Source organism: Pelodiscus sinensis, chromosome 33, assembly GCF_049634645.1.
Source record: "Pelodiscus sinensis isolate JC-2024 chromosome 33, ASM4963464v1, whole genome shotgun sequence".
Taxonomy (NCBI): Eukaryota; Metazoa; Chordata; order Testudines; family Trionychidae; genus Pelodiscus; species Pelodiscus sinensis.
Window position 1 is genome coordinate 8,419,727 of NC_134743.1, and position 20,266 is coordinate 8,439,992.

The 20,266-nt window shown below is 42.9% G+C and overlaps 2 long non-coding RNA genes across 2 annotated transcripts in view; both read right to left on the bottom strand.

Annotated features, from left to right (window-relative positions):
* Positions 1 to 20,266, bottom strand: part of LOC142823356 (uncharacterized) — a 911,743-nt gene that overhangs the window by 203,628 nt on the left and 687,849 nt on the right. The gene's annotated exons all lie outside the window — the stretch shown is intronic.
* On the bottom strand, positions 12,347 to 15,508 carry LOC142823412 (uncharacterized). Its single transcript, XR_012898626.1, has 2 exons — positions 15,411 to 15,508; positions 12,347 to 12,489 (listed from the first exon to the last, which is right to left on the bottom strand). It is a non-coding gene; the product is annotated as an uncharacterized LOC142823412 (long non-coding RNA).

Here is a 20,266-nt window from a genome sequence, read left to right on the forward strand (position 1 = left end):
TTCTTCTGAAGCAGGTCATCTCAGTAACTCCGTGGTCTCTCCTCCATCTGTGGCATTGGATGGTTGTGGGGGGGGGGGGGGGTCAACTGGAACCACAGGCTGGCTGGTTTCTGCATCCTAGGGCACTGGCAGTCCCTCCACAAAAGCCTGCAAAGCACCTCTGCTCCCTTCAGCTGTCAGCCTAGACAGAACTGAGCTGCTCCCTTTTATATCCTGGTTCCAGTTGGAGCATTCCCAGCAAGTATGAAGGGGCATAGCCCACAGATCATGATTAGCCCCCGCTGAACCATGCATGGGGGGTATCCTCTGTCACAAACACTCCCCCTTAAGAGGGTGTCCATTGGTGGACCTTCCTCTTCATTGTCTCCTTCCACTTGGGAGAAGTCTGTGTTTGCATGAGCCTTCCCTGGCCCAGCGTAACGTACAGAAGTCATAGGGTTGGAGCGGGAAGTACTACCTCATGATTCAGGCACTGGTGTCCTTCATGTTATTAATCCATCTGAGGGGTGCATGGTTGGTGACCAGTTGAAAGGGCTTCCCCAGTACAGAATATCCCAGGGTATGTCTACACTACAGCGCTAATTCGAACTAACTTAGTTCGAATTAGTTAATTCGAACTAAGCTAATTCAACTAATGCATCCAGACTAAAAAAAACTAGTTCGAATTAGCGTTTTGCTAATTCGAACTAGCATGTCCACATTAAGTGGACCCTGAACCGGGGTTAAGGATGGCGGGAAGCAGTGCCGGCAGGGCATCAGATGAGGACTTAGAGCGTGGAGCTGCTGCCTCAGGATAGCCGAGGGCTGTGCTTAAAGGGACCCGACCCCCCACCCCGGACAGACAGTTCTCAGGGGTGCCCCTCTTGCAAAGCAGTCCTGGCTTGGAGTGCTCTGAGTGCCCACACTGGGCACATCACAGCACTCGGCCATCAGCCTGGCTTACTTGCCGCAGGCTGCCATCTGGGGAGAGGGAGCAATTGGGGGGCTGCAGGAGAGCTTCCACCCCCAGAAGCCTGCAGAGCCAGCCCAGTCCTCCCCATCGGGGGCTCGTACCCCATTCCTCCCTCACCTCCTTCCACTTACCCTTCCCTAGCCCCCCTTCCTGATGTACAAAATAAATAAAACGTGTGGTCAAAAACAGAATCTCTCTTTATTGAACAAAACTCAGGGAGACTGGGAAAAGGAGGTGGGAGAGGGGAAGAGAGAGGGTGGGAGAGGGGAGGGCAACTACAATGATCAGAGGTTTGGAACAGGTCCCATATAAAGAGAGGCTAAAGAGACTGGGACTTCTCAGCTTAGAAAAGAGGACACTAAGGGGGGATAGGATAGAAGTCCATAAAAGCATGAGTGGGGTGGAGAGGGTGCATTAAGAAAAGTTCTCCATTAGTCCCCATAATAGAAGGACTAGAGGACACCAAAGGAAAAGAATGGGTAGCAGGCTTCAAACTACTAACAGAAAGTTGCTCTTCACAAAGCAAAGATTCAACCTGTGGAACTCCTTGCTGCAGGAGGCTGTGACGGCTAGAACTTAGAACAGAGTTTAAAGAGAAGTGAGATAAAGTGATGGAGGTTGGGTCCATGGAGTGCTATTAGCCAGGGGGTAGGAGTGGTGTCCCTGCCCAAAGTTTGTGGAAGGCTGGAGAGGGATGGCACGAGACAAATGGCTTGATCACTGTCTTCGGTCCATCCCCTCCAGGGTCTCTAGGGTTGGCCACTGTCGGCAGACAGGCTACTGGGCTAGATGGACCTTTGGTATGACCCAATACGCCCATTGTAAGCTCAGGGCTCAGGGTTGGGGGTCTCAGTGGACCACCTTCATTTTCATGCACACCTGCTCCTAGGTGGCCAGGCTGGCAGCTCTCCTGCCCTAGACGGCCACTTTCCTGTGCCTAGTGCGGAGGTCGTGGACGAGGTCCATGATGTCCGCACTAAACCAGGCGGGTGCGGTCCTGGGCAGGCTCCCGAGAGCCGCCAGCCTGGTCCCGGGAAGAGGGGGATGGCTGGGTGGCAGCGGGAGGCTGGCTCGAGCCCTGCCAGGTGCAGGGTCTGCTAGCTGGGTGCTGGCCAGCCTGTGCCCCTTTAAGAGGTCCGGGGCCGGAAGGGGGGCAGACTAGTTTCCCTGGTGTTGGCCAGAGTGGCCACCAGGGAAAGCTGGGGAGGGCTAGCCTCCCACTAGTTTGAATTAAGGGGCTACACACCCCTTAATTCGAACTAGTAAGTTCAAACTAGGCTTAGTCCTCGTTCAATGAGGTTTACCTAGTTCGAACTAAGCACACCGCTAGTTCGAATTAAGTTCGAACTAGCGGAGCGCTAGTGTAGCGCCTATCAAAGTTAATTCGAACTAACATCCGTTAGTTCGAATTAACTTTGTAGTGTAGACATACCCCCAGGGTGTAGATCACCCACTTCATGGCCAGGGCCTCCCTTGCTATAGTAGGGCGGCAGGTCTCTCAGGAGAACAGCTTGCAGCTGAGATAAAGGATCTGGTGCTCCTTCCCACCTATTTCTTGAGATAGTACCACTCCTGGTCCTACCTCCGAGACCTCCATTTGAAGGATAGAAGGCTTTGTGAAGTTGGATGGGATAGGACCAGCTCTTGGTTCAGCTGTTTTCACAGGGTCTGGAAGGCTTCCTCACAGTCTTCTGATTACTGGACTTTCTGTGATTGGGTGTTCTTCATCAGGTCCAATAATAGGGTGCCCAGTGTGATGAAGTTGAGTACTAAGCAGCCACTGTGTCTGAAGTATTGTGGCATCTGTTTCTTTGTCAGGGAGGTGGGGCAGTCACACAAGCCTTAGACCTTATTTATCAAGGAGCTATAGTTTTCCCCTTCCTACTGTGTTCACTAAGATGGCACTTGGCTGGATTCACAGTGAGTCCTGCATCTATTGGGGCTTACAATACCTTGCTAAGATGTCAGAGGTGTTTCCCCCAGCTGGTGCTGTGGATGACAATATTCTTCATGCACACGGCTGTATATTGCATATAAGTTTGCAATATTTGGTTCGTGAGCTGCTGAAAAGTGGCTGAGGCTCTGTGCAGCCCAAATGGCATCCTGCTGAATTGCTATAAGCCAAGCAGGGTGTGGAAGGCACTCTTCTCACAGGAAGCCGGTATCAGGGGTATCTACCAATATCTGTTGGTCAGTTCTAGTGTGGAAATGAACTTTGCATTTCCCACTATATTCCTCCTTGAGATTTCCCCATGTATGCATCCCAGTATCACTTCAGCTTTTTTGGCCACAGCATCGCATTTGTAGCTCATGTTCAGCTGAGTATTCACCAAGTTTCCCAAAATATTTTTCAGAGTTACTGTTTCTCAGGAAGCATCCCTCAACATGTATGTATCACCTACATTGTTTTGTTCCTAGATGCATCTATTTACATTCAGCCATATTTAAATGCACATTTATTGTTAGCACCCAGTTTACCAAATGATCTATATCACTCTGAATCAGTGAGTTGTCCTTTCCATTATTTACCACTCCCCAATGTTTATTTCATCTGCCAATTTTATCAATGATGATTTTATGTTCTCTTCCAGGCTATTGATAATGAGATGACAGTCTAACTCCTTCCTGTACCTACACACTTTTCTTCTTTGCTGCTTGAAGCTTCCAGGATAGCTCTGATGAAATCTACATATTTTACTACATTTAGGCTCTTGTGTAGTCCTCTGATACTTTTAGTCAAGTCCATGAGACATTGATTCCCTCAAAGTCATGGGCATTCCAATCCCAAAAGCAACCACATATTCTGGACCAGAAAGCCAACATAGATTGGGAGTAAACCATGGAGGAAGTGGGGAGGGGGGAAGGGCAGCAGGGTTGTGGCCCTGGATTTGCTGCTTGGCTTGTACTGAGCCAGCTCACAGAGACTGAACATGCTCAATCATACTACTGAAGCCAACTGCCCTCACTCCATCCTCTCACTATCAGCAGACAAGAGTTACCTTGGTCATGTGATACTGAGGGTAGATGAAATAAGAGAGACAAGGTGGGTGAAATAATATCTTTAATTATATTATCTCACCCACCTTGTCTCTCTAATATCCTTGAACCAACACAGCTACAACAGCCCTGTACACAACGGTAGATGAAATAGACAGTGATTTTATATCTATCTAGTTATAGAATCTAAAGCAATGCACTTCAGGCCTTCTTAGTATTAATTTTCAGCTACTGGCAGTTTACTTAATACTGCCCAGAGACAACACACAGCAGCCCCTGCTCTGAGGAGTTTATTTATAATCTAAAAGAGAGACACAGAGTTGATAGGATGTACCAGTAAATCACAAGGAGGGAGTATCTTATGGGGGGGGGGGGGGGGGGGGGAAGGAACAGGTGTTTTGTTTCTTACCTCCTTATCATCTCCAGAAACAGAAGATACTTTTCATGAGAGGCTTTTACCTACAAAACTTGTCACCTGGGTCACCATGTCTATAAAATCAAGACTTGTGTGTTTATCTATTATCTAACAAGTCACTATGTAGACCAGGAAACGCCACTGGTAGCAGCTAGTGCAGTTCACCTATGCGCACACATTGATAGTTATTTTAATAAGTATCTCACCTTGGTGACATGAAAAACATTAACATCCTCTTTATATTGCTCAAGAAGCCATGGGATCTGTTCAAACACCTTATCTTGATGCTCTTCTTTATGCAGGAGGAGGCTCATCATAGTACCAAGGGCTTTGATAATGGCCTGCTTGAGCTACATAGAGACACAGAATTTATGTTCCTACAAATTCATTCAATATCATGCAATGGGCCCATCTTTTCTACTGCTGACGAGTGCAATTTCCCTTTTCCACTGTTGAAACAGCCCTATCTCAATATTTCCTGGTAAAGAGTTAAGACTCATGCATGGCTTCGTCTACACTGGCATGATTTTCCGAAAATGCTTTTAACGGAAAAGTTTTCCATTAAAAGCATTTTCGGAAAAGCACATCTAGATTGGCAGGATGCTTTTCCGCAAAAGCACTTTTTGCGGAAAAGCGTCCGTGGCCAATCTAGACACGCTTTTCCGCAAAAAAGCCCCAATTGCCATTTTCGCGATCGGGGCTTTTTTGCAGAAAACACTACTGTGCTGTCTACACTGGCCCTTTTGCGCAAAAGTCTTTCGGAAAAGGACTTTTGCCTGAACGGGAGCAGCATAGTATTTCCGGAAAAGCATTGACGATCTTACATGAGATCGTCAGTGCTTTTCCGGAAATTCAAGCAGCCAGTGTAGACAGCTGGCAAGTTTTTCCAGTCTAGACACAGCTATGGTGTTGGTTTCAGAATTATATTCTACTGCACCTCACAACTTTCCCAAGTGGGATATTTCCCCAGATTAGTATGCACACTAAACCAACTCATTCCTGCTGTAACTCTACTGGAACTGAATAGACATCTGCCAGGAATGAATTTAGCCCATTCTCCTATATTCATCTGCATGTCAGGTGACAAAACTGGAATCTATGTACACTATGTACAGACAGAATTTCCATGAGATTGTGACATTATAATCTTTTTTAAATGTTTTACATCATACTCCGTTCTATCCCAAAGAACCTGCCATTGAACTCCATCATCACAAAGAGTGCCATACACAGAGAATTTAACAATACAATTTCTCATAAAGGTTTAGAAAGCCTACAATTCTCACCTCCAAATCTTCACATGTGGTCCATTTGCTTGTCACATGATGATAGAGGGGAAGAATTTCATCACAGAATTGAGATTTACCCATTTTGGGAAATGGCCACTTTTCCCAGTTACTAAAATATACATTTACTGCCCTTGACCATTTTTCCAGAACTGCATGGAAGGAAAAAAGACAGGCAATATGAAAAGGATGCACTAGTAATAAGGATACGTTGTTTTATCAGTGGACACACCCAGGCTTGTAGTTTATTACAATTCCATGCCCAATTCAGGAACAGCTGATGAAATCCAATAACAGTTTTGAATGATTTCTCTTCCCTCCTTTCCGTTTCTTGTTTCTCAAAAGGCTTTCTTCTCTTTTGTCTCTCTCCATCTCTTTTTAATTCCCATCATTTGAAAACATATTTTTTTCTCCCTTGTTACCTCTTAATTAGAGCTGATTGTAAAGGTAGTTGAAATTAAATTAAAAGTGTTTACTCTTGTTTTTTTCAAAATTTCAAATTACAAAGATCATTCACATGTTTCAAAAATCAACAAATTTCAGCCACCTTTTTAGCTGCACAAAAACACTGAACACATCCTGATTAAAACTGTCATTGACATTTTTTCAGTTTAATATTCCATCAACTTGGAAAAAAATATGAAAAATGTAATACAAAAACAAAATATTTTGACCAGCTGTTTTCTGAATGATTCATGTCCTCTGCAGTTATTGCTTATTTAGCCCTAAAACTGTATGATTTCCTGTTGGGTTACAGTTTGTCTGAAAGATGTTCAGTGCCCCTAACTCCTCTTAGCTATACTGAGATTTGACAGCATTTTGCCCTAAAATTAGATGCACCCGCTGCCCTTGAAAGGAATATTAAGGCTCAATCCTATGTTCTATGAAGCTAATGGCAAAATTCCCATTTATCTCAAAGGTGCAGGATTAATCCCTTAGGCCTGATCTACACTAAAGGGGAAAGTTGACTTAAGGTACGCAACTCCAGCTATGTTAATTATGTAGCTGGAGCTGACGTATCTTAAATCGTGTTTTCAGACTGTCCACACAGTGGAAGGTTGACAGGAGTGTTATTCCTCATGAGAAGCAGGACTACCGGTGCCAACGGGAGCACCCACTCAGTTCGAATTAGTGGGTCTTCACTAGACCTGCTAATTTGGACCCTGGTGATCAACTGCAGCAGCATTGATCTTCTGCATAGTGTAGACGTGGCCTTACTTGAGCATCAACTAAAAAGCAAAGGAAGAGAGAAGTGGAGAAGACCAGAGGACAGAGAAAGAGGGTGAAAGGAGATGATAATTAAGCAACTAAAGAGGAGGAATGGGTGGAGGGGTGGAAAATGGGAAATTTTTAAATGTAATTCAGTCTGTTGCCTGCACATTCTCCCCCAGGAGTTTCCTGGCACATGGGCAGCATCAGCTTTTGTTTATTTTTAAAATATCCACAAGTCATAAAGGGCCTGAACTTACAAATGCTCAGCACCTCCAGCAAAGTAAGGAGTACTCTCAACTCCACTGAGTGCCACAGGAGCATGAGGACTCAGCCCCTGGTACAATCCAGTTCAGAGCCTGTTTGTAAACGATCAGTCACTTAACTCTGTACCAAGGCCCCTAAATATCCATTTTGGACATCTACAATAAGTGCTGGCACTTACCACCACAAAATTGTTGCCTCAGCCTGCTCTCGTCGTCTAACATCCGCATGGAGCTCATGCCGTACAGGGTCATTCCCACAAAAGGAATGCACTTGAGTGCTGAAAAGAAGGACCAGAAGAAAAGGAAGACAGACAATTGACTGTTATCTGCCTTCTTACTATCGCATTTAGAAACACCGCTGGGTCGGATGCTATGGGCTCTTAGGTCATTTTGTGCTGCGTACACAAATGATAAGGCAGAAGTAAAAAATCAGTGGGGGATTTACCCTGAGGAGGAGCATTCTCCACCAATGTGCAGCTGTGCCAGATGCCCAATCCTCTCCCAGAGTAGGAGAGAGAGCACTGGGGAGGGATGAGAAATGGAATGGAGAAGAGCTCCACTAGACCTGATTTTCCTCAATCCTGTCCTTTAAGAACTTCAAATGGGGCATAAGAGCTTGCACCTTGGTGTGGATAGCTCATGGTCTAGCAACTGGAACCAGCCACAGCAGTTCATCTCATGCCCCCCAAATAGCACTCTGTGTAGCTGTACAGAGCGTGAACCTCTGTCCTTAAATGGAAGACAATAACTTTGAAACAAAAGATGGAAGTTGACCTACGATAAGCTGATGATAGGTTGCCCAGCGTAATCAAAGTGAACACGTCAGACAGCTTCAGTGGATTCAGATGACATTGAAGCTCATACATCACCTCACTGAAATAGCAGCGTGCCAGAGCCACTAATGTGTTGCTCGCTGCCACTTTTAGTTCATTTGTTGCTTCCTTAAAAAATACAAAAAGAGAGAGACTGAAGTGATTAAAGCCAACTACACCAGCCAATGCTGCTCAAATGAATCAAGTTCTTATTTCTGTTTTCCACCCAACTTTCTGAGAACAGAATCATGAGTCATAAATAATCATTGAATCGTTTGCCTAAACACTTGTCAGCCTTTCAGTTGTTTGCAAGCTGCTTAGACTATTCGCTATTAGCTATTTGTGGTGGATGATTGGCTATCATAGTGACATGATATTTTTCCCTCAGAGGAGGTGGGCAGCTTCAAGATATTCAGAGAATTTTCCTGAATAAACTATACCCTAAATCCAAATACTGCTTCTTTTGGAAACAGCTCCGATTCTGTTTAAAGGTTTCATCCTGCTGCTTAACACCATAGTATCAGAGCACCTTCCACACAAAATCAGTATCAATAATGAAATCCCTAGGAGACTTCACAAAATACTTGCTTGTTAAGAAACGGTAGGCCTCTCTGCATCTGATATATGTCACAATATCCTGACCTTACAAAGCACTTAAGCACATGTGTAACTTGAACAAGATGAAACTAGTCACATGCTGCTTAGGACCTGGGATTTCTGGAGGACGGTGTGGGGATCTGTGGGCCCCTAGCAGTCATTAATCCTGGAGTTTCAGTATATAGTTTACAAACAATGTTTTAATTAGTTTAAGCTTTCATTCCTGTCATTAGCATATAGGGAAAACTAACTTACCTGAGTATCAGAGGGGTAGCCGTGTTAGTCTGAATCTGCAAAAGCAGTGAAGTGGGTCTTTGACCACAAAAGCTTATGTTCCAACACTTCCGTTAATCTAACTTACCTGAGTCTCTCTCATGTGCTTTGAGGCAAGTGTTATTATTTTGCTCAGTAGCCTTCTCTTTAGGACCTGGGCATCCTGCTGTAATACTTTCTCCAGGATACAGTAAATGTCTACTCTGTTTTTCTGGGGACAAAACATAAAAGAACAATTGGGGGAAATGTTTCCTTGATGACAATATAGTAATGCTATAAGCTAATATAGTAACGCAATATAGTAACACTTACGCTAATAAGCTTCTGCCCAAAAGAGTTTACAATCTAAACATGAAACAACTAGCCCAGGCTAAAAGAGCAGATCAATAGCCAGGAAAATAATTCAGGTCTTCTGATTCACTATTTGGAGTCCTCTCCACTAGACCACACTGATTCCACAGCCTGCATACTCACTCAAGTAACCCCTAGTCTTCATTTGTATAAAACTTGCTATGCCCTCCACAATCACCCCAGCTAGCAGTATTTCAGAAGAAGCTGAGCAATTTACAAATTTTTAATCAGAATAAGGGCCCTGCACTGCCCCCTTATCTAATTTCGTTTATTATTATTATTGTTGTTATTATTATTATTATTATTATTGTTATTGTTGTTATTGTTATTATTAGCATCATGCCTTTTTTTATCCACTCCAGACAGAATTTGTAAATACAATGATAAAATACCCAACTCCTGCAGTAAATCTTCTGCAGCTTTTAGGGAAAATTAGCTCAGGAGTTACCTCTACATTGACAGTAGCACACTTGAAGGTCTCTTTTATGGGGTCCATCAAAGTTCAAATTCACAGATGATACTAAATATGGAGGAGTTGAAGGTATGAGTTGTGACAGAGAAATAATAAAGAGGGGCACAGAGAAATTAGAAACCTGAGCAGAACAAGACTGATTTCAGAGAACTGCAAACTAGCGCACCTAGAGAGGGGGTCAATATAACTGACATAATGAGAGGGAGAAAAGTGGGAAACAACAAGTGACCTGGAGTGACAGTGAAAAAAAAAGTCAGCCATCTGGGTTGGGTTTGTTACATACAGGAATCTTGTCATAAAGCAGGAAGACAACAGTTTCTCATTGTTCATCTGAGGTGTGACTGCTTCTGGCTTATTTCACTTTTTTGGCACCACATTCCCCAGAAAAGATCAACAGCTTGGAAGTAATTCAGGAGAAAATTTTAAAAAGTGCAGGGAGGCCAGCAGAACTGACTTTTAAATAGAGACCTGCAACCTCTATGGGATCTGACCTCATGCATCAGGGTGAGGTTGGGTGGGTGTAGGGGAGCCTGCCTTGACAATAAATGGCCACGTCTCCCTTTAACACGTGCGGATCTCTAACAAGCAAAACCCAGGCCTGTCTCAAGTCTGGTGCACATAAGCATGCAGGCAAGGTCATGGGAGAAGCTGTGAGAGGAAGGAATGTTTTGCATAACAATGCAGATGAAGCATGGTACGTGAGACTATGTCAAGAACACATGGCAAGCAATCTTGTACAGGTACTTCTGTTTCTGATAACCACAAATTACAGATGCAGCCATACAACTGTCAACTATGCACATAGCAGCAACATCCTGAGTGACAGGATGTACTCCAGATAGGGTATTGGGCATGTTCCATATCCTACACAATACGTAATCAATTGGTAAATATTATTAGAACAACCAAGTCTCGCTTTGCTATAAAATGGGCTTAGTAAGAACAATCAGTGGGAGGGAATGAGCAGGATTGACCCACAGGTACTGCTCGATGTAACTAGAAGTAAATAGGCCCTTCACACCGGTGATCCAGTGCATGGTGTTCCAATGCATGGGAAGAAAAGGAACCCTGACCTCCTGCCTGCTACTGTAGGTAGCATACGGGTGAAGTGTAAGTGAACTAGTCTTTCTTATTGTATTATAGTAGCTCTTTTATTAATTGCTTTTGCATTGCTTTGCACTATATTCTTGCTTTAGAATGTATGGCATTTAAGGTTTAAATTGTGTAGTAATTGTTTTTAAGGCTTGTAAAACTTAAACAACTGTCATAACTGCTTAAAGCTTGCAATAAATAAGAAAGTGGTTAAGTATCCCTGGAGTGTCCTGGTTTCTCTTGGATCTAAAATGAATCGTATCACATCACAGTGGGAAAACAACTGGACTCCCCTGGGCTCAGATCAGGTCAGCTCTCCTCCACAGAGTCAGCACAACCGTGACTGCCTACTCCAGCCAGCCACCACCTCCTTGCTGCATAGCATGCACTGTGGAGTGAGGATGCTTAGGAGTCAGTGTTTCTTACCCTGCAGCACATACATTGCACAGCAGGGGGCAGTATCAGAGACATAAAATTTAGACTTTAACATCAGGAAAAATGCCCCAGCTATAAGACATCTATCAGGTTATTACATCGTCTTCATTGGAAAGTGGTGGAAACCCAGTCACTAGGAGCTTTTAAAATTGGTTTGGCCCCAAAAAATGAAAAAGGCACTGCTGGGAAATTGGATGATCCAACAAGCCTTTCACATCTGTCTCCTGTGAGTCTATAACTCTGAATTCAGGCAGCTGAAGGTGTGAACTGCCTGCTAAGGTCATAAAGCACTTTGGAATGTTCAAAGCCAATGGTTGGCTACACATTCCAGTGGTTGTGCTTTTAAAGGATGCCTCTGCAAACTGCTATTATTACTGCTCTAGTGGGGAGAGGCTCTGCCTCTTTCCATTCATTTTTAAATGTAAGGAGGATTTTTAATTGAAAATCATAATTGATAACTTATGAATACAAGTGCCCCACACTATTCAAGCGAGCCAGAAATGAACTGCTTGTCTTGGCTTCCTGGTACTTGAAACTAAAATGCCTTCTGTGTTGACCCTTAATAGAGAAATGGACTTTGCTGGATGCGAGTATTAATAAAAGAAAAAGGGGTTTGGATTATTTAAGAACCCTTCAGAGCTATATCCCAATCATATGTCATTATAATTAAGAAGTGTTGTCTTGGGTTTAGAGCAGAGAGTCAGTTCACATGGGTTTTATTCACCATTCTTCTACTAACTCACTATGTGGTGTTGAGCAAGTTATTTAATTCCCCATGACACAGCCCATCAGTAAATGGGGATGTTTATCACTCTCCCAAAGGGGCTGTAAAACCGAATTCATGAGTAAGTAGGTAAGTGCTTTGAGGTTTTTGGATGAAGATGCTAAAGGAGGACAAAATACTGCTATAAGAGATTATAGATACCCCTACAGTGCACTTTTATAATCTACAGCCCATGTACTCCAGTGTGTACAAAAGGACAGTGCTCCTCTGAGTGTCTCTTTATTATATCATCCTGATCTGTAACAGAATTTTGCATGATGAGTTTTGCATGAAGACAGAAGGGTAAATACTGATTACACTGAAGGTGGGCTGAGCCAAGTTCTGTATTGAATTACTTCCATGAAGTCAAACAGAATTTGGAGTGGAAACATGGAAAACAGATGTGATTTGATGAAACTGCCCTACCTCATCCTGCTGAAGCTTTTCTAGCAGAACAGTCACAACGACAGCCAGTTTGGTCTCAGCTATCTTGACAATCTGAAGGGCAATAGAGGCCTTATCTTGATCGTCCATATGGTCCAGGAGGAAAACAACCTCGCTGTAAACAGCTGAAATTAAAGGAAAGGATTCTGCTGGTTATCATTGATGTTGGGATTCAGGGCTTGTGTCTTTAATTCACTATCTAGTAAAGACTCTGTAGGAGACCAGACATGGTGATAAGTGGACCTGGGAATCATGCAAATCCTTTTCTTCCCTCATGGTGACCATGTCTGTTTGCAGAGCTATTGTGGGGGGACGGATTATAATAAGGAAAAGCTGCTCCTTTTAAATAAGATCCCCACATAAAATAATCTTTTCCACCTTTACTATTAATTTAGGCATTTTGATAGCACACAGAATAATTTAGAGCCAAGATTTTTAAAACTGGGTGCCTAAACTAAAACTCCTCAATCCATATTAACACGCCTACATCCTGATTCAACAAATTAATCACATGCCTAACTCAATGCCAACAAATAAATCTAAAGTTAAACACATGCTGAAGTGTTTTGCTTAGTCAGGGTGTCATTTCCAAAAGTGCTGAGCACCCAGAATTACCTATGGATGGTGCAAAGAACTTCTAGGGGTTCAGTATCTCTTGAAAATCAAGCCACTTTTTAAAGACCCCACTGTATGAATTTAGAAGTCAAACTTTATGCACTCTGTTTTGAAAAAAGGCTTCAGTTTTATTTTATGGTAATTTAAATACTTGCAGAGAAGACACATGGAATAGGTATTTGTCCAGTTGCCTCTAGAGACCCTAAAAGATTTTCCCCCAATGCACAACATAAGAACATAAGAACGGCCGTACTGGGTCAGACCAAAGGTCCATCTAGCCCAGTATCCTGTCTGCCGACAGTGGCCAGCACCAGGTGCCCCAGAGAGGGTGGACAGAAGACAACAATCAAGCGATTTATCTCCTGCCATCCCTCTCCAGCCTCTGACAAACACAGGCCAAGGACACCATTTTATCCCCTGGCTAATAGCCTTTTATGGACCTAACCTCCATGAAATTATCTAGCTAGGTGTTTTCCATGGGTAGGGTGATTGCCCCATACCTTTATGTGAAGCCTCAGAGATTAAGTCTTGGTAAGTCTTGCTCACATAGCCAGGATCAGTGTTACCCGTAAACTGAGCACTTGGGTGGCAGACATGTGTTTCTAATGGTTGTACACATCCGTACATGCCTCAATGCACATAAAATGTATTCTACACGTAGAATTGGAGAGAACATTGGTCAGGATGCAATTGATCTCCAGATTTGAGGGTGGGGAGGAATTTTCCCTGGGTCAGACTAGCAGGGATTATTGTTTGGGAGGTTGGGAATTTGTCTTCTTCGGGAGTATGGGGCACTGATCAACCACCAGGATCATCAGAGCATTTCTGACCTAATCATTTCTCTACCATTGCAAAGGCCTCAGGTATTGGTAGCATTTCAGTTTCTCCTATCCTCTGTCTGCAGCACACAGCATCTTAGTCTCCTAGGTCTTGGGCACATCTACACAGCAGGGCTAAAGCAGAAATAAGCTACACAACTTGAGCTACCAATTGTGCAGCTTAAGTTGAAATAGTTTATTTCGGCTTTTGGCGCTGTCTACACAGCAGGAAGTCGGGGAAAGAGCACTCTTCCTCCTACTTCCCTTACTCCCCATAAAATGCGGGTTATAGGAGTTGGAGAAAGAAGTCCTCCAGCTTGACATTATTTGACATTATGTTGAAATAATGGCTTGCTGTGTAGATGCGGACTATGTTATTTTGCAATAACATCAGTTATTCCAAATTAACACTGCTGTGTTGACATACCCTTCAAGAGTGACAATTTTTAGTCCAAGACAAGTTTTGGTTTCAGCATAGGGTTGCTAGGTGAAACGTAATGGTTTGTGACATACAGAAGATTAAAGTACATGATCGAATGACCTACCACCCTTAAACTCTATGAAACTGTGACATAGTTGATGTATTAATAAAATCAGGATTTTATCTCCCATGTGTCTCTCAGCAGAAATTCTCCTGGAGACTTAATATTTAACAAGAAATCTGAAATGCCATATTTATCTGTCTCCATTGTAACAGCATTCCAAGGCATGGAGGAGGAATTGATCAGAATTTACCCTTCCCATGAAAGATTGCTCAAGATTAGGCGATTACCCATCCTTACCCTTCGATTCCAACACCCAGATGCAGATGGAATCAGAACTGTAACTTACGTTGTCCATAGAGTTGCAATAGTAATGGTGAAGGATTAAGAGCACTAGTGTTGCTAAGAAACGCTTTGTTATCCTCCATTTAATATGCTAGCTATCCACTTAATATCTTAAGTAGACAGCAGGTACATCTAGACTGCAGAGTTTTTCCAGGATACCAGAGATATCCCAGAAAAGCTCTGCCACGTCCAAGGAATGCGTCTGCTTTTCTAAAAAAATATTGGAAAAGCAGACATGTTTTTTCAGCATCTCAGTAAACCTCGTTCTACGAGGAAGAAGGGATGTTCTGAAAGAGGCTTTTTTTTCTGACATTTGGCCCAGTGTAGACGGGCCAACTGTCAGAAAAGCCTCTTTCAAAAGAAAAGTGATAGAACTTTGTAGTCTAGACACAGTCAGCTAGAAGAGAAGTCCTTCTGTGTTTTCTCTTCTAATTTCTCCCATCTCTGATGCTTTGCACCACTGGATTTTGGCTCCAAGGATGCAGAAGTCATAAAATAAGGACCCATATTAACAACATAAAACAACTGGAGAAAGGAAAGAAGACCTTCCCCATAACATCCAATAGTGACACAGGTTGTCATGAAAGTTTCCAGGTTCAGAGGCTGTAGGCCAGTCCTTCAACTCAAGTCAATTAAAAGGGAAGTCAGTAGAGGCTCACTGGATTTACAGCAGCTAATGATCTGGTCATAGAAATGGAGAATATTACACGTTTCTATGCACCCATGCTCTTGAATGTGTATGTGTGGCTACAGGTTGGATATAAAAAATACAATAGTGACCCTTACCTCTATCAATTACCTCCTGTTCACTCACAAATGTATTCATGGTTTAGTCTTTCCTCAACACCTTCTCTCAATCCTTTCTCCAACTAGCTCCAGTACTGAGAGATAGATGGCCTCTCAGTCTGTCAACCAGAACTTCCAGTTAAACTTACACAAGCACTATTGTGACATCCTTGTGACCTAAGCAAATTCCATAAACTGTTGATGACCAGGTAGGCACACAGGGACTCTGTCACTTTGCTGGAGAGAACTATGGTTAAGATGACCTGTCACCTGTCTATGACTTTTACTAAAAATTGCCCTAAATAAATTTTAGGTGCTGGGGAAGGCAGCACTCCAGCAGACTCCACTGCTCTGAGAGCAGGCTAGGGTGCCACTACTACTTCCACTCCAGGAGGGTGAACTGCCCAGGGTACCCTGACTGCTCTCCAACCAATGCTCCAGCACAGCATCTGGCCCCAGGGATGCCCTGAGATGTACCACGCCAACTACTGTGGAAGTCACAAAGGTCCCAGAAAGTCACAGAATCCATGATTTCTGTGATAGAAATGTAGCCGTGTTAGTCTCGTGTAGCTGAAAAAAAAAACCAGGACTATGTAGAACTTTAAAGACTAACAAGATGGTTTATTAGGTGATGAGCTTTCGTGGGCCAGACCCACTTCCTCAGATCAAATAGTGGAAGAAAATTGGCACAACCGTATATACCAAAGGATACAATCAAAAAAATGAACACATGAAATTTGATTTGTCCTTTTCATATGTGTTCATTTTTTTGATGGTATCCTTTGGTATATATGGTTGTGTCAATTTTCTTCCACTATTTGATCTGAGGAAGTGGGTCTGGCCCACGGAAGCTCATCACCTAATAAACCATCTTGTTAGTCTTTAAAGTGCTACATAGTCCTGTTTTTTGTTTCATGATTTCTGTGACCTCCATGAATGATTCACAGCCTTATTCATAATCACTTTCTCCCAAATAGGCCTCTACCTACAGGTTCACAACCATCTCCTCCCTGTTGGTCAGAATCAATTCTTAAATGCCTATGCCCTGGGTTACTTCCTTCAGTTTCTGAAACAAAGCATTGTCCCCATGACATTCCAAGAACTTAGTGGATATTTTGTGTTTTATCATATTACTTTTCCCACTGATGTCTAGGTAGGTAAAGTCCCTCATTACTATAAGGGTCTGGATATTTGTTTTATTTGTTCTAGAAATGCCTCATCTCCCTCCTCCTCCTGGTTTGGATGTGTTTTCCCCACTTCGTCTTTACCCAGAGACTTTCAGCTGGTCTGCCTCGTGCCTCTTTCTGGAACTCAGAACAAGTGTACAATACAACACCACCTCCCTTTTATTCCTACATGCTCTTCCTGAACAAGATGTACCCCTCTATGCCAATACTGCAGTTATGAGATTTATCCCATCAAGTATCTGAGATGCCACTTAAGCTCAGTTATGACTTGTCTATTAGTACTCCCAATTCTGACTGCTTATTCCTGTTATTCCTTGAATTTGTGAGTAGACGTCTAAAGCAGTGACACTCAAAATGGTCCATGAAACCACGTTGAGAAAACTGCTAACTGGCTACACTGGTGTGTTTATTTACTGGTGCCGCAGCCACAAAGCCTCGTGGCTCCCATTGGATCCGATTTGCTGTTTGCAGCCAAAGGGAGCCATGGGAAGCAGCAGCCACAGCCCCTTTTGCTGTGACTGGCTAACCAGAGCCAAAGGGACCTGCAAGGCTCCGTGGCCTCAGTGCTGGTAAATTGTAGGGTAAACTGAGGCAGCCCTAAATGTGCTAGTAGGCCTCTAAACAGCATAACTCCATTCTAGGATTAAGGCCTGGGAACACCACAGTCAGGATAAGAACTGCAGACAGTAAAAGACCCTGGGCACCATAGCAACCACGTTCTAAAACACTCGAACTGGGTCTCAGTTGGTAACGTAACACATTTTGCTTGAGATAACATTCATAAAATTTGCTTAAACTGTCTTGCTTCACTCCTAGATAATAAGCCTGAGAACCAAGTGCTGCACCACATCAAGGCCATACCCGCCTCCTATAGCAACATCATCATCTATGGAGACTAAAATGTTATTACTGTTTTGCTGACATGTTTTGGCATTTGAACAATAACCACCTGTATATTAATTAACGAGCTGTTACTTTGCAATGGGTGGAGATATTATGTAATCTTGTGTAGTTCTATTGGCTTATGTGCTCATTTCGTCTTGCTGCTAGACCTATCAAATCATTTTTCCTCCGTCCTCCTGCTGACTATATAATCTATTGTATTGTGTTAATTAACCAGTGTTCACCAGGGTAACCCCTGCGTGTCACTCCATCAGCTGATGTATAATAAATCCTCTGCTTGTTTTCACCTGCATCCAGAGTGTCCTGGCTTATTTCCAACATAAATAAACACACCGGCGCGGCCAGTTAGCAACTTTCTCAAAGTGGTTTCACGGATCACTTTGAGAAACACTGATCTAAGGGATTGATCAAGTTCCCCCCAGGAATTTCCCTCTTGTTGCTCCTGTAATTCTACTCTAATTTTCCATATCTGATTCTCCCCAAAGAACTAGTCCTCTATTAAAGATACCTTTTGAACCTAGTTGCCTTTTGTCACCTGCCCCTACTCAACTTAGTTTAAAGCCCTTCTAATAAGATTGGTGAGTCACTGCATTAAGATGTCCTTCCCTTTTGTGGTCAGATCGACCCCATCTCTTCCCAGCAAACCTCCTTCCTGCAACAGTACGCCATGACTAAGGAAGTCAAAACCTCCCATCCATCCATCTTCATCACACTATTATGTGGACATGCTTACCATTTAGTGTAAAAAGCAGAAAAAACACTCAGTGCAGGAAACAAGGGGACTGAAACTGAAGCTGTCAAGTTCACATGCTTCCATTTTCACTAACTGATACATCTGGATCTCTCAAGCTAGTGGGGATGTCCAAGGCAGAAAAATATTTCTGTAGATCAGCATGTGATTATTTGTATTGTGGTACTGCCTCATAGTCCCAGTCATAGGCCAGAATCTCATTGCCTTAGGACCTGTACAAACTCAGAATAAGATGGTCCTTAACTGTCATGAAGTAATATTTATTCACAGCACAACAGAGAAGATAATTAAGCAAGAAGATAAGCCTACTTTGACCAGGTACCAACATGAAACTAGTGTAATAATACTACATATTTAGGAAACTTTCTCCCTGATTCAGGGTCTGTTGTGGCTAAGCCCCAGTTCCATACCATTGTGCAAACTGGGGTCTTATACAACTGCGCTAGATAGAAAGTGTACAGCAGTACAGTTCAAGAGTACTCCATATTTAATACATGCACAGGAGGTCACTTCCACAAGAAGCTAAGGGCATGGTCATCACAGAGAGACTTCCTGTCTCTGCTAGTTTTATGCATCCCTCACTGTCTACACCTGCTCCATAAGTTCAGGCCTTTCAAAAACACAGCATCATGTACAGGTAACTGTAACAATGCTTGTTCGTTGTATCTGTTCACATGAGAGCAAGGCATCCAATATCAGTCCACTATGGGTGGATCAGCAATAGGAATAATGTTTGTGCATGTGACAAATAACCCCAGGACCACAGAACAGATTAAGGACACCAATGTGTGTAGCAAAGTCATCACAAACACCGTGCAGACGTCAGGGAACTCATAAGTTAGCATATAACCTTCATTCCGATCTTGGTGCAATAGTATATCCTCAAAAGGAAACTTTACTTATTACTTAGTTGTATTTTACTTATCAGTTGGTTGTATTTTACAAGATAAAAAGCTGAATCGTTGGTTGAATGTTAGTTTATTTGCCCCAGGGCCAGATTTTTACAAAAACAAGTCATGTGCACATACACAACTAAGAGTTCTGCAGCAACGCACACTGTCCTGCAGCAATTAGTAGTGGGATCCTGCCCTTAGCAAGTCCTGGGCTTACAATTCACATGCTTATCTCACTAATAGGTATCAATTGATCAGCCTGTACTGAATATGGCTTGACAATTTGCCATCACTCAAAACACATTACAGTCAGAGAGGATGATAAATATACCATTTATTCACCATTATGTACAAAGTCCAACATGTCCAAGGAGGCAAGAAAACAAAACTGGTGAATACAGAAAAAACATTACAGCCTCTCTCCGAGTTACAGACCAAACACTTGGCTGTAACTCGATCAGTTTGTAACTTGGACCCCATTGAGTTACACGTGACCACGCTGTTTGTAAGCGCGGGTCACATTCGTAACACGGGGACCGCCTTTACGACTGCTCCATGGGAGCTTTGGTCGTAAGTGCGAACGGTCGTAACTCGACCACTCGGGGAGCAGCTGTACTGCAAAAAATAGACTGATAGCAAGAAGCTTTTGTACAATGTGCAGTAAGATGCACACCTTAATCCCGCTCAGCGTTTGACTGACTCTAATTCAACCTAAGTTTTGTCAGAGTAGGGTATGAGGCCCAGATCTTCAAAGGTATTTAGACTAATTTCCATTGAAACCAATGGGAGCCAGGAATCTCAATACCTGGGAGGATCTGAGCAAGGACGGCAGAATTTGATGCAACAACAATATGCATTTCTAGAGAGATTTTCCTTTTTAAATAATTTTACTAACTCTCTGATTCAAATATAAGCCATTATTAGCCAATAATTATATTTTTTCTATCCCTATTAGAGCACAGACAAATAGGAGAGTGGAAATAACATGATTTATTTAAAAGATTTTAACCAGGTTCTTTCATGGAAAAAAATTAAAGATCCAGCATTGTACAGATCACTCTGCTGAGATGTGAGCCAAATGACTTAAAGCAGAATTCCAATATTACTTCTCTTTTTTGAAAG